The following is a 12485-nucleotide window of genomic DNA, read 5'->3' as shown; positions in this document are numbered from 1 at the left end:
CTTTAGATAACGAGAAAAAGATGGTGGCTACGCCTTATAAAGCCAAAGATATCACTAGTACCTTAAGAACTCATCACGAGTGATTCCTTCACTTGATGATCTCTTGGTGGTTTAGACTATCCGGAGGTAGGTACTCCTCTCTTAGAGTCTTAGATTTATAGTGGATACATTGTATCCAACATAACAAGAAAATAAATTTACCACATATCATTTTCGGTGAATTAGTAGATACCGTAAACGTTTTCCCTTCAAAAAATGTCTAAACTTTAGTTTACGGTTGTCTCCTTAGTAATCTGTTTATCAATATCGGGCTTAAGGTTTCGCTTGATATTCTCATCCCTTTTCGGAACCAAATAAATCTCTCATCTTTAAAGAAATTGGGATAGTATGAGGAAAAGGGTCAATGGGTTCAATCCATTGAGAAAACACCGAGAGCTCGCTCTTCACAAGCTCCTCCAACACCGGCAGCGGATGATGATCCAGAACTTCAAGAGCTATTTCAAGATATCGACGATCACGTACCCGAGGACAATTCGGCACAACAAGAGGATCCAATGCCTCCATACTTTAGCTCATTCATGGAGATATTGGATATGAGGTTTACATTATTAGAGTCCCACTTGACTACTATAGGGACTCAACAATTGGAGAATCAACGAGAGATTCGAGCTAACCATGAAGTAATAGATAATCAAATCAATGTTGTGGATGATAGACTCGATGCGCTTACACGAGATGTGGCTAATATATGGGCACATCTTTCTCCTCCCGATCCTCCTATGGATGATTAGACCTTGCATTGCTTAGTTTTCTTGGATTGAACTTAGGATTTATTGTTAAAACATTTTGGATGTTTTTGGATTGATATATTTTTGAGTGTTTAAATGTTTGAATTTGATATGGATGTTTGGATGTTTGAACTTAAAAGCTTATATTTACATGTTTGGTTTGGTTGAATTTTTTTAATTTGAGCTTAATGTTTATTAGTTGTTGCATCATTTACATATTAGTTGAAATATGACCAATTTACCATTGCACATTATTTATTAATATTGATTTATGAAACTAATGCTAATCTTTCTCTTGCTTGTGATCTTAGCAGCTTTAAATATCATTTTTCTAATTTTTCAAAATCTTGTTTAAATAGTTTTATAGAGTCTTTTTGATTTAACAAAAAGGGGGAGAATAAAGTAAGGGGGAGTAATTTTTCAAAAATGATTTCAAAAATGATTTTCAAAGAAAATCTTAAAATTACTTAAATATTTTGTTATATAAAAAGGGGGGAGATTGTTTAAAACATTTTGATGTTTCGATATAACAAATTAAGTGTTATTGAATTTTAAGATTTTATAATCATTTTTAAAGTATATTCGATTAAGTCATTCGAATATCAAAATATTACTCCATGTTTTTCAAAGGTCAATTTCAATCCTTACTAAAGTGTAAAATTGTGTTTTAAACTTAAAATATTTTTTGAAACAATTTTTACAAAGTATTTTGAACCAAAATCGAGCCAAAAATCAAATTTATATAGGTATGTACTGATGCACTCTTTGATGTATCGATGTACACCCTAATTCGAATGCATTTTGTGTACTGATGCACAACCATGCATCGATGTGCTCCTGATTTTATTGAAACATCAAATGCATTTTATGTATCGATGCACAGACCATGCATCGATACACTCCTGGCTCTTTTGAAACATCGAATGTATTTAGTGTACCGATGCACTAGGTCTTATAACGATCGAAATATTTGAATTTTACACATAATATACCGATGCACCCTTAAGAGTGTACCGATGCACCTATGCTTCCAACCAGATTTTTAAATGATAATTACACAATAACGACTCTATTGACTTCACCAATGATCTCCAACGTTCAGAAGTGATCCAAGGTGTATTTAAAAAGCTGAGGAGCCATTGATCAATAAGAATTATGAGAGAAACAAAGAGAAAGTCTTAAACATCAAGTTTGAGTTTTCAAGCCTATTTTTCATTTAATATTCATTTTGCTTTCAAGAACACTATTTTTACTTAATTGTATTCATTCTTGAGTGTTCTTTCTTTGTTCTAGAATTTTGCAAACATCTTGCCTAGTGAGGGTTTTCTATAAGTTTGCAAAATTTTTATTATTCTCTTTGGGAGAAAGTGTTCTCAAGAATTTGGGGTATAATTCTTGAAGGAGTTGTAAGGTTACTCTTTGTCCTCAAAAGAAAGAACAAATTAGCAAATTTGTTGGAAAATCCTTAGTGTGGATAGCTAAGGTAGTGGACGTAAACTTTAGTTGAGAAAGTTGAACCACTCTAAATCGTTGTGCAAATATTTTCAATTTCTGCAAAAGCTTCCACCAAAATTTTTATTACCAATTCACCCCATTCTTGGCCGATTCTTCGATCGATTAACTCAACAAAATCCCTCCAACAATATCAATTTTATGATTCAAAACTTTGGGTTCTTTGTTTGCAAGAAAAGTAGGGGTTTTATCATCCAAGCCTTGGTGGAGGGTGTTTTCTAGCTAAATGAGCTTCATTTCAAGACTCAAATATCAAGGTAATGTATTTCTAATCCTTTGGAGTGCTAAGATTTTCATAAGCATGATGATTTGTTAAGATTTTTTATATTTAAATATTTTAGGGTTTCATATTTGATTCATGACATATCATATATGATGAATTTATTATAAGACATTTGTTTTTATGACACTTTAAGACCCTAAGTAGCATCTAAAATCTTACAGTATTAGGAACTAAAATAAGACATTTGGGGTGATTTTTGGGTGTTTCTAGAGGCTAAATAAGATATTTCTCGATTTGAGTATCGATACTAGATGAATTGAGGTAAAATCTAGGGATTTCAGGTAGGGAATATCTATATTGGCCCTACAATATCGATACTCAGGATGTACAGTGTCAATATTGAGACCTATTTTTAGTAGCAGAAGCCATTTTTAGTACCGATACTCATAGAAGTATATATATTTGACCTTAGGGTATCGATACTACAAGTAGAGTACCGATACTACTCACTTTGGATGGTTAGATTTGACTTATTTAAGTCCTGTAAGAGCTAAGGATAGTTTGTAATGGTATAACTTAGTCTATGGGGACATAAAAGGCTAAAGGGCCCCAGAACATTCACGAGTGGGTTAGCGATGTCAGTGTTGTATGACCTTTGTGAAACATCCTCAACACCGGGTTAGTGACTAAATTATAAAACTTCAGAATTTAGTGACTAAAGTAGATAAATTGAATAGTTCATGGACATATATAAATATTTTTTGTAGGACTAAATAGCTAAGAATGATGAATGGAAGGGTAAAGTGATCATTTGATCAATTCATGAATTAATTAATTGATATGGTGAAGATATATACACGTGGATTTGAATGAAAGGGAAAAGAAATATCTAGAGAACTCTTATTCTTTTTCCAGCCGTGAGTTATCATAGCAAAGGTGAGTTTTATTATGAGTTTATTTTGGATTAAATTTAAGTTTGGTTTATGATCCTTAGATGATACTTAAGCTTAAGGAAAGCTTAAGTTATCATAAAATCAAAAGATGAAGGAGTTAGGAAGAATTAAAGATAAGGGTTTATAAATGAAATCTTGGATAAGAGTTAGTAAGTTAAGTTTGAAACTAAATTTGACTTGTCATTAGTTAAATTAAGAAATATTAAGTGTTAGAATTAAAATTAAAACATGTTGGAAAATTGTTAGAATTCTTGATTTTAAGACATAGGATGAAATATGGAAGATAAAGATATGTTATATGAGTTTAAGAGCATGATAGGAGCTTAAAATGGAAGGTTTAGATTGGTATTGGTAAATTTTCGGGCTTTAAAAGTGAATTATAGGCTATGAGTATCGATACTTCTTCATCCAGTACCGATACTTCAAGGGTAAAAGAATGTAATTTAGAGTAGGGGTATCAATACTGGTTGAACAATATCGATACCATAAGCTCGAATTTGATAAGTTATTCATGGGGTATCGATACCAAGGGTACCGGTACCATAAGTCAAGTATCGGTACCATTTTGAAATAAGGATTCCAAAACCGAAAAAGGGTATCGATACCCAGGTTTGGTATCGATACCACAGCTAGGGAAGTATCGGTACCATACCTTGGGTACCAATACTACTCAAGTGGAAAATAGTATAAATTCTTTCTTTCAGCTTAAAAAAATCAAGGATTGAATCATGATATTTGGAATGTTGATATGTATATAAAATGTATGCTTGTGTAGATATCGAGCACAAGAAAGTTCCGGAATGACCAAAAAGTTAGGAGCAATCAAGGAAAAGAAATTCAGTTATTTAAGTTATTGGGATCAAGTGAGGCTAAGGTGAGCGAATAATATAAATGTAGTTTTATGGAAATAAGACTTGTGATAAGTCTATTTCCTATGTTAATTTTCATGGTCCAATAGTTATGAACATCCATATAGAATGATCATCATAAACACATGTATAAGTATTATATGTATATATGTTGTGATACATGCTATATGATCTATGTGAACATAATTATATAACATAAGCTATATGATATGAGATTGATGGTGATATGTACATGTGATATGTGATATGAGATAAAACATATGTGATCACCAGAGAAATGATATGAGGACATGAAAATATGATAAATTATTGATGACTTAGAATGTATAAACATTTAAGCCCATGTTTTGTGATATGAGAGCTATAAGTATAGTTGGCATGCCAAGAGTCGAGGGTTACATAGGAACTTCAGGACATATTCATAGGTCATTCGGGACATATACATAGGTCATTCGGGACAAATTTCACATATCATTCAGTGTATCTTTATACGAGTTGCGGTGACAGCATATGTGCACAACCTCAATGTACTCATATACCTTAAGTTATCAGTAATGTACATAGGCTTATAAAAGATATAAAAAGTGTTTACATTATTATATGTTATTATGTTATTATTGTTTACAATGATTTACATGTGATACGATGGAACAATAATATGATAATTATGATGTTGTTGGAATAATTACATTGCATGTTCATACTTATAGGAAATGCATTATTGTATTTTATGCCTCACTAAGTCTATGACTTAGAGTGTAAGCGTTTTACACGTAGATGTTGAGAAGCAAGAGGACCAGACTTAGGACCTGCAGAACATAATACATCCACCAGAGATCAGATCATAAGTAAATAACATAGTATGTATTTTGTGGTATTAAAAGTGTTGACATGTAGACATATATGGATTTACATATGCTCTGATCGATTTTTTTTATTATGTTGTATATATTTATGTAAATCGTTAACTTATTTTAATAAAAGTTTGAAATTTTCATGATTTGTATAAGTCTTAAAGGTTTTGAATAGTCCATGTGACACCTCGGATTAGATCTGGGTCGGGTACGGGTTGGGGTGTTACATTTAATGGTATCAGAGCTATAATTTAGCCGATTCTAGGCATAAACCAAAGTATAAAGTGTCTTTAAATGAATACATGCCAACAAAATAGTGAACTTCTAATCTGATATGGTAACGAGTATGCTGTTTTGATAATAGAACTATATGGTTATATCTTATTAGATGTCCGAACAAGATAGCTCCTGAAGTGAAGCAGGGAGGATAGGCCAGCAAAGAGTAGTAATTCACCTGCCCTTTTCAGGTAATGTGAAGAACATGCACCTTCAGGAGTGCCTGTGCAAGACCAAGATGTCTTTTTTAAGATGTTGGACGCTATTTTGACGTGTTTCCAACCTCCTACCTCTTCAACTCAAAGAATGAATACTGCGAAGGAGTTGAAGGGATTAGGAGCTCCAGAGTTTAAATGTGAAGCCGATGAAGGTCCTGTTGCTGCTGACCTTTGGCTTAATGATGTGAAGATCATGTTGGATGGACTCCACTATTCTGATGTGGAAAACTAGATGGACCGGTCTCCTTGCTTCGTGGGCAAGTGAGAATTTGGTAAACAAATGTCACCGTGAGGATGATCAGTGATCAGGTGACATGGTCCTTATATGAAGAGGAATTCAAACACAAGTATATAGGAGATCAATTTATCAAACAGATGAAGCAATAATTTTTGAACCGGAAGCAAATAAATCGCATTGTGTATGAATATGAGTGCAAGTTCAACAAGTTATATCAGGAACAACACCCATTGCAAGGACACCCTATAGAATAGCTCTGAAAGAGTTGCAAGAATTAAAGATTCAATTATAAGATCTACTGGATAAGGGATTTATAAGACCAAGTGTGTCACCTTGGGGAGCTCTTGTTCGTTAAAAAGAATGATGGTTCAATGCATCTCTGCATTAACTATAGATAGCTTAATAAGGTGACCATCAAGAATATATATCTTATCCCTAGAATTGTCGATTTGTTTGATCAATTGAAGAGAGCTTCAATATTCTCGAAGATTGAATTACGTTCTGGGTGTCATCAATTGAAGATTTAGGAGAAAGATATTCTGAAGACAGCTTTTAGAACAAGATATGGTCACTATGAATTTATTGTTATGTCGTTTGGAGTTACGGATACACTGATTGCCTTTATGGACCTGATGAATAAAATATTTCAACCTTATATGGACCAATTCGTAGTGATATTCATTGATGATATATTGGTGTACTCGAGATCGAATGAAGAATATAGTGCCCACCTGAAGATAGTTTTACATATTCTACGAGATAAAAAGTTATATGCCAAATTATCTAAATGTGAGTTCTGGTTGAATAAAGTGACATTTCTTGGACATGTGATTTCTTCAGAAGGAATTTGAGTTGATCCCCAAAAGATAAAAGTCATTCTATAATGGGAAGTTCCAAAGAATACATCTGAAGTTCGAAGTTTTCTGGGGCTTGCAGGATATTATTGAAGGTTCATTAAAGACTTTTCGATGATAGCTTTTCCTTTGACTAAGTTGATGAGGAAAGATGTATCATTTTCCTGGACTCTGGAATATCAAGAAAGTTTTGAAGCATTAAAGAGAATTTTGACAGAAGCTCCAGTCTTGGTTCAACCTGAACGTGGTAAGAACTATGTGGTTTATAGTGATGCGTCCCATAATGGCTTGGGATGTGTACTAATGCAAGAAGGTAAGGTAGTGGCTTATGCATCTAGATAATTGAAACCACATGAGAAGAACTATCCAACACACGATTTGGAATTGGTTGCAGTAGTGTTCGCTATAAGATTTGGCGTCACTACCTATATGGAGAACATTATTATCTATATACAGATCATAAGAGCTTGAAGTATCTGATGACCCAGAAAGAGTTGAATTTAAGACAGAGAAAATGGGTGGAATTTCAAAAGGATTATAATGTGGTAATTGATTTCCATCTTGGAAAAACAAATGTGGTAGCGGATGCCTTAAGTAGAAAAATGTTTGCATCCTTACAAGCTTTAGACGCCAGGCTATCTTTACTTAGAAATGGTGGTCTATGTGTAGAATTAAAGCTTAAACCAACATGGTTGGATATAAATTAGAGAATTTTAGAATAAAGATGTCATGTGTTTGAAAAGATTAGAACAAGTAAAGAATTAAGAAAATAAGGAGTTCGAGATTAAGCATGATGGGAATCTGTACTATAGAGGAAGAATGGTGATTCCAAATGATGAGGATTTGAAGAAGGATTTATTGAGAGAGGCTCACTACAGTCCATTGATGATGCACCCGGGTGGAGACAAGATGTACATAGATCTCAAAAGTCAGTATTGGTAGCTGGGAATGAAAACGAATATTACAGAATTTGTATCCAAGTGTTTGACTTGCCAGCAAGTCAAAGTTAAACATCAAGTTCCTTCAGGATTATTGCAACCACTTTCCATTCCTCAATAGAAGTGTGAAAATGTGATAATGGACTTTATTTCGGGGTTACCTTTGACTCCAAACAAAAGAGATTCAATATGGGTAATTATTGATCGATTGACCAAATCAAAAGATTTCGTTCCAGTTAGAATTGATTTTTCTTTGGAAAAGTATATTGAGTTGTACATTAGAGAAATTATTAGATTGCATGGAGTGCCTTTTTCCATAGTTTCTGATCGAGACCCTCGATTCACCTCGAGATTTTGGAAGACATTGCATGGAGCATTAGGAACACAATTAAACTTTAGTACAACATTTCATCCACAAACTGATGGACGATCCGAGAGGACTATCTAAATTCTGGAAGATATGTTGAGAGCTTGTGTAATAAAGTTCAAGTGATCATGGGAAAGATACTTGCAACTTACCGAATTTGCTTACAACAATAGCTACGAGTCAAGCATCAAAATGGCTCCCTTTGAGGCTTTATATGGGAGAAAGTGTCGTACACCCTTGAACTGGTACGAACTTAAGGATTGAGAAGTCTTTGGTCCTAAGTTGATTAAAAAAGTAGAAGAGAAAGTTCTAGTGATTCAGAATAATCTGAAAGCGATAGCAAATAGACAGAAATCATATGTCGATCTCAAAAGGAAAAAAGTCGAGTTTCAACTGGTGATAAAGTATTCTTAAAAGTATCTCCTTGGAAGAAGGTGTTAAGATTTGGACGAAAAGGAAAGCTTAGTCCCCAGTTTATTGGACCTTATAAAATCACTAAGAAAGTAGGACCAGTGGCATACTAATTGGCTTTGCCACCGAAAATGGAGAAAATTCATAATGTTTTCCATGTTTCCATGCTTCGGAGATATAGGTACGATCCCTCCCATGTGGTGACACCAGAAGAAATAGAAATTCAGCCTGACCTAACTTATGAAGAAGAACCGGTACAAATATTAGCCCATGAGGTAAAACAGTTAAGAAACAAGACTATTCCATTGGCCAATGTGTTATGGAGAAATCATAAGATAGAGGAAGCAATGTGGGAACGTGAAGAGGACATGAGGAATCAATAGCCCCATCTATTTGTGTAGTGAAAATTCGAGGATGAATTTCTTAAGGGGGAGATTTGTAACATCCTCAACACCGCGTTAGTGACCAAATTGTAAAACTTTAGAATTTAATGACTAAAGTAGATAAATTGAATAGTTTAGGACTTATATAGAAAATTTTGTGAAGGACTAAATAGCTAAGAATGATGAATGGAAGGGAAAAGTGGTCATTTGATCAATTAATGAATTAATTAATTGATATGGTGAAGATATATACACGTGGATTTAAAGGAAATGGAAAAGAAATATCCAGAGAACTCTTTTCTTCTTCTTCCAGTCGTGAGTTATCATAGCAAAGGTGAGTTTTATTATGATTTTATTTTGGATTAAATTTAAGTTTGGTTTATGATCCTTAGATGATACTTAAGCTTAAGGAAAGCTTAAGTTATCTTAAAATCAAAAGATGAAGGAGTTATGAAGGATTAAAGATAAGGGGTTTATAAGTGAAATCTTGGATAAGAGTTAGTAAGTTAAGTTTGAAATTAAATTTGACTTGTCAACAGTTAAATTAAGAAATATGAAGTGATAGAATTGAAATTAGAACATGTAGGAAAATTGTTAGGATTCTTGATTTTGAGACAGATGATGAAATATGGAAGATAAGGATGTATTATATGAGTAGGAATTAATTAAAGTATGTTTACTTGAGTTTAAGAGCATGATAGGAGCTTAAAATGGAAGGTTTAGATTGTATTGGTAAATTTGCGGGCTTTAAAAGTGAATTCTGAGCTATGAGTATCGGTATTTCTTCATCCAGTACCGATACTTCAAGGGTAAAAGAAGGCAATTTGGAGTAGGGGTATCGATACTGGTTGAGCAGTATCGATACCATAAGCCCGAACTTGATAAGTTATTCATGGGGTATCGATACCTAAAGGGTAGTATCGATACCAAGGGTACTGATACCATAAGTCAAGTATCGGTACCATTTTGAAATAAGGATTCCAAAACCAAAAAAGGGTATCGATACCTAGGTTTGCTATCGATACCACAACTAGGGAAGTATCGGTACCATACCTTGGGTACCAATACTACTCAAGTGGAAAATAGTATAAATCCTTTCTTTTATCTTAAGAAATCAAGGATTGAATTATGATATTTGGAATGCTGATATGTATATAAAATGTATGATTGTGTAGATATCGAGCACAAGCAAGTTCCGGAACGACAAAAAAGTTAGGAGCAATCAAGGAAACAAATTTAGTTATCTAAGTGATTGGGATCAAGTGAGGCTAAGGTGAGTGCATAATATAGATGTAGTTTTATGGAAATAAGACTTGTTATAAGTCTATTTCCTATGTTAATTTTCATGGTCCAATAGTTATGAACATGCGTATAGAATGATCATCATAAACACATGCATAAGTATTATATGTGTATATGTTGCGATACATGCTATAAGATCTATGTGAACATAATTATATAACATAAGCTATATGATATGAGATAAAACATATGTGATCACAAGATAAATGATATGAGGTCAAAGTGTAAAGACTTCTACGACTCACATTTTCTTAGAGTTAACCTTAAACTCAACAAGTAATAACCATCTATTCTCATATCTTTGAATCCCATAATCCTGAGGTTAAAGTAACACTTTTACTAACAACTTCTTTCAGGTCGACTATCGAGTGTGACCTAAGTCCTCAAAGAATTTCTAAGGTATACCTTGTCTATCCTACTAAGGCCCACCAACTAGACATTTGGATACTCACACCTGGATCCTCTACATATATAATTTTCCTACCTATTTCGCTTGACACCACAAAAGCATGCATACACTTACGCCTACTGAAGCAACATGAAAAACTGAGGTAGCTGAAACATACTTGGCATCTCATCTTCGACATCAATATCCTGACTCTGCCTCTCTGCGATCTGATAAGTTGAATCATGCATAGCCAAATTAAGAACTGGTCGATATGCTCTTTTACTTTTCTGTCTGGGCATAGAACTAACACCTCTCTGAGTAGGCTCTTTGCCATGCTAAAACACTGTAATTGCTCTCCTAGGTTGAGCTGAGACATCGACATTTGAACTAGAGCAATCCCTTACCATATACGCTAAGGATCCACATCTATAGCATTTCCTAGAGAGTTTAAAGCATTAACCTCGATGATTTTTGCCACAATGCTCACACTCTAGATACCTCACCACTCTATAAGAGCCTCTAGAGCTCGCCACAGACAGTGAAGTTGGTAGTCTTCGATGAGACCCAACATTTGACCTCTATGATAGAGAAACGGAAACGGATGATGGATTGTTTCTCTTGTTGAAAAATCAAACTTAGAAAGCTCTCGACTCAATCAAAGAACGATAGGGAAAGAATGGGATGTTATGGACGACGATAAAGGATATTGGTATTTGGATTAGGGTTGATGTTAATTTATCAAAAGAAATAAGATTAAGTTAATAAATATATAATAAGAAATAAAATAAGAAAGATGATATAATAGAGATACTTAGCCAAAATTAGGGTTTTGGTATGATGGATGATAACGGTGATTTGAAGATGATGTAGTTATGGAAGATACAAATAGATGGATAATGTCCTATTGAACCCTCTTAGTCACAATAAAAAGGCAAACTCGATAATACGACTCTAAATAACCCTCCTAAGTGCAATGAAGAGGCAAACCGAAGTGTGAAGATCTCTCTCTCAAGAACTTGAAAAGAACTCAATGGAAAGAAGCTTCGAAGGCACAAGTGTCACCACTTGCAAAAGAGAAAACTTTCAATATATCGCATTAAAGAAAAGTTGTGTTTTACATTGGTGAGAGTAACCTCCTTTATATAGGATGAAGGATTCCTTGTTGTAGTGTGACTAATGCTTGAAATAATAATAAAAATAACAATAACAATACTATCATAATTTTTAATAACAATAAACTAAAGATAGTTTGTTTTAAATCTATATTAATTCAAAATAAAATAATAAATCTAATCCTAAAATATAATGCATCATCCTATATTAAATTATATTACAAATAATCAATTTAAATATTAAAAATTTGTAATATTTACAAAGTCCCGTATATAAATTTCTGTATGCGTTGTCTTCACTAAAATGAGTGTATCTCGAGTTATCGATATCGGATTAATGCGATTCAGGAACCATTGGAATGATAAGAGACAACTGATCATTACTCCAGGAGATATGTTGACCAAATACATCAGGATACCATTCAAAAAGTAGTCATAAGTCTGCTACTATTATGTTATTCGTTTCCAAGGCTTGGTCGTGTGGATCAATTGGAAACATTAGTTCATATTCCTTTGATTTGAGCCTCATGATGCATGTATCACTCTGACTAAAATAAAGTGAAAAGGCTGGCATCACTCTTATATGCTCGCACGAACCTCTGGCCTTCATGTCGCTAACTAAAATAGGTCCACTGGTATACAAGTCCACATACTTGGGATGCTTGATTCTCCCTGCAAAATCTTCCTCATACTAGGGTTGCTTGATTCTCACTGCAAACTTTTTTTAATTTACACTATTTAACTGGGTTCTATAGGATACACTTACAACCATTGTAAAACTACACTTTTTTAGGATCGT

This window comes from Hibiscus syriacus, unplaced genomic scaffold (assembly GCF_006381635.1).
Source record: "Hibiscus syriacus cultivar Baekdansim isolate YM2019G1 unplaced genomic scaffold, ASM638163v2 tig00110548_pilon, whole genome shotgun sequence".
NCBI lineage: Eukaryota > Viridiplantae > Streptophyta > Magnoliopsida > Malvales > Malvaceae > Hibiscus > Hibiscus syriacus.
The sequence above is the reverse complement of the archived record's forward strand: the minus strand, read 5'-3'. Positions refer to the sequence as shown.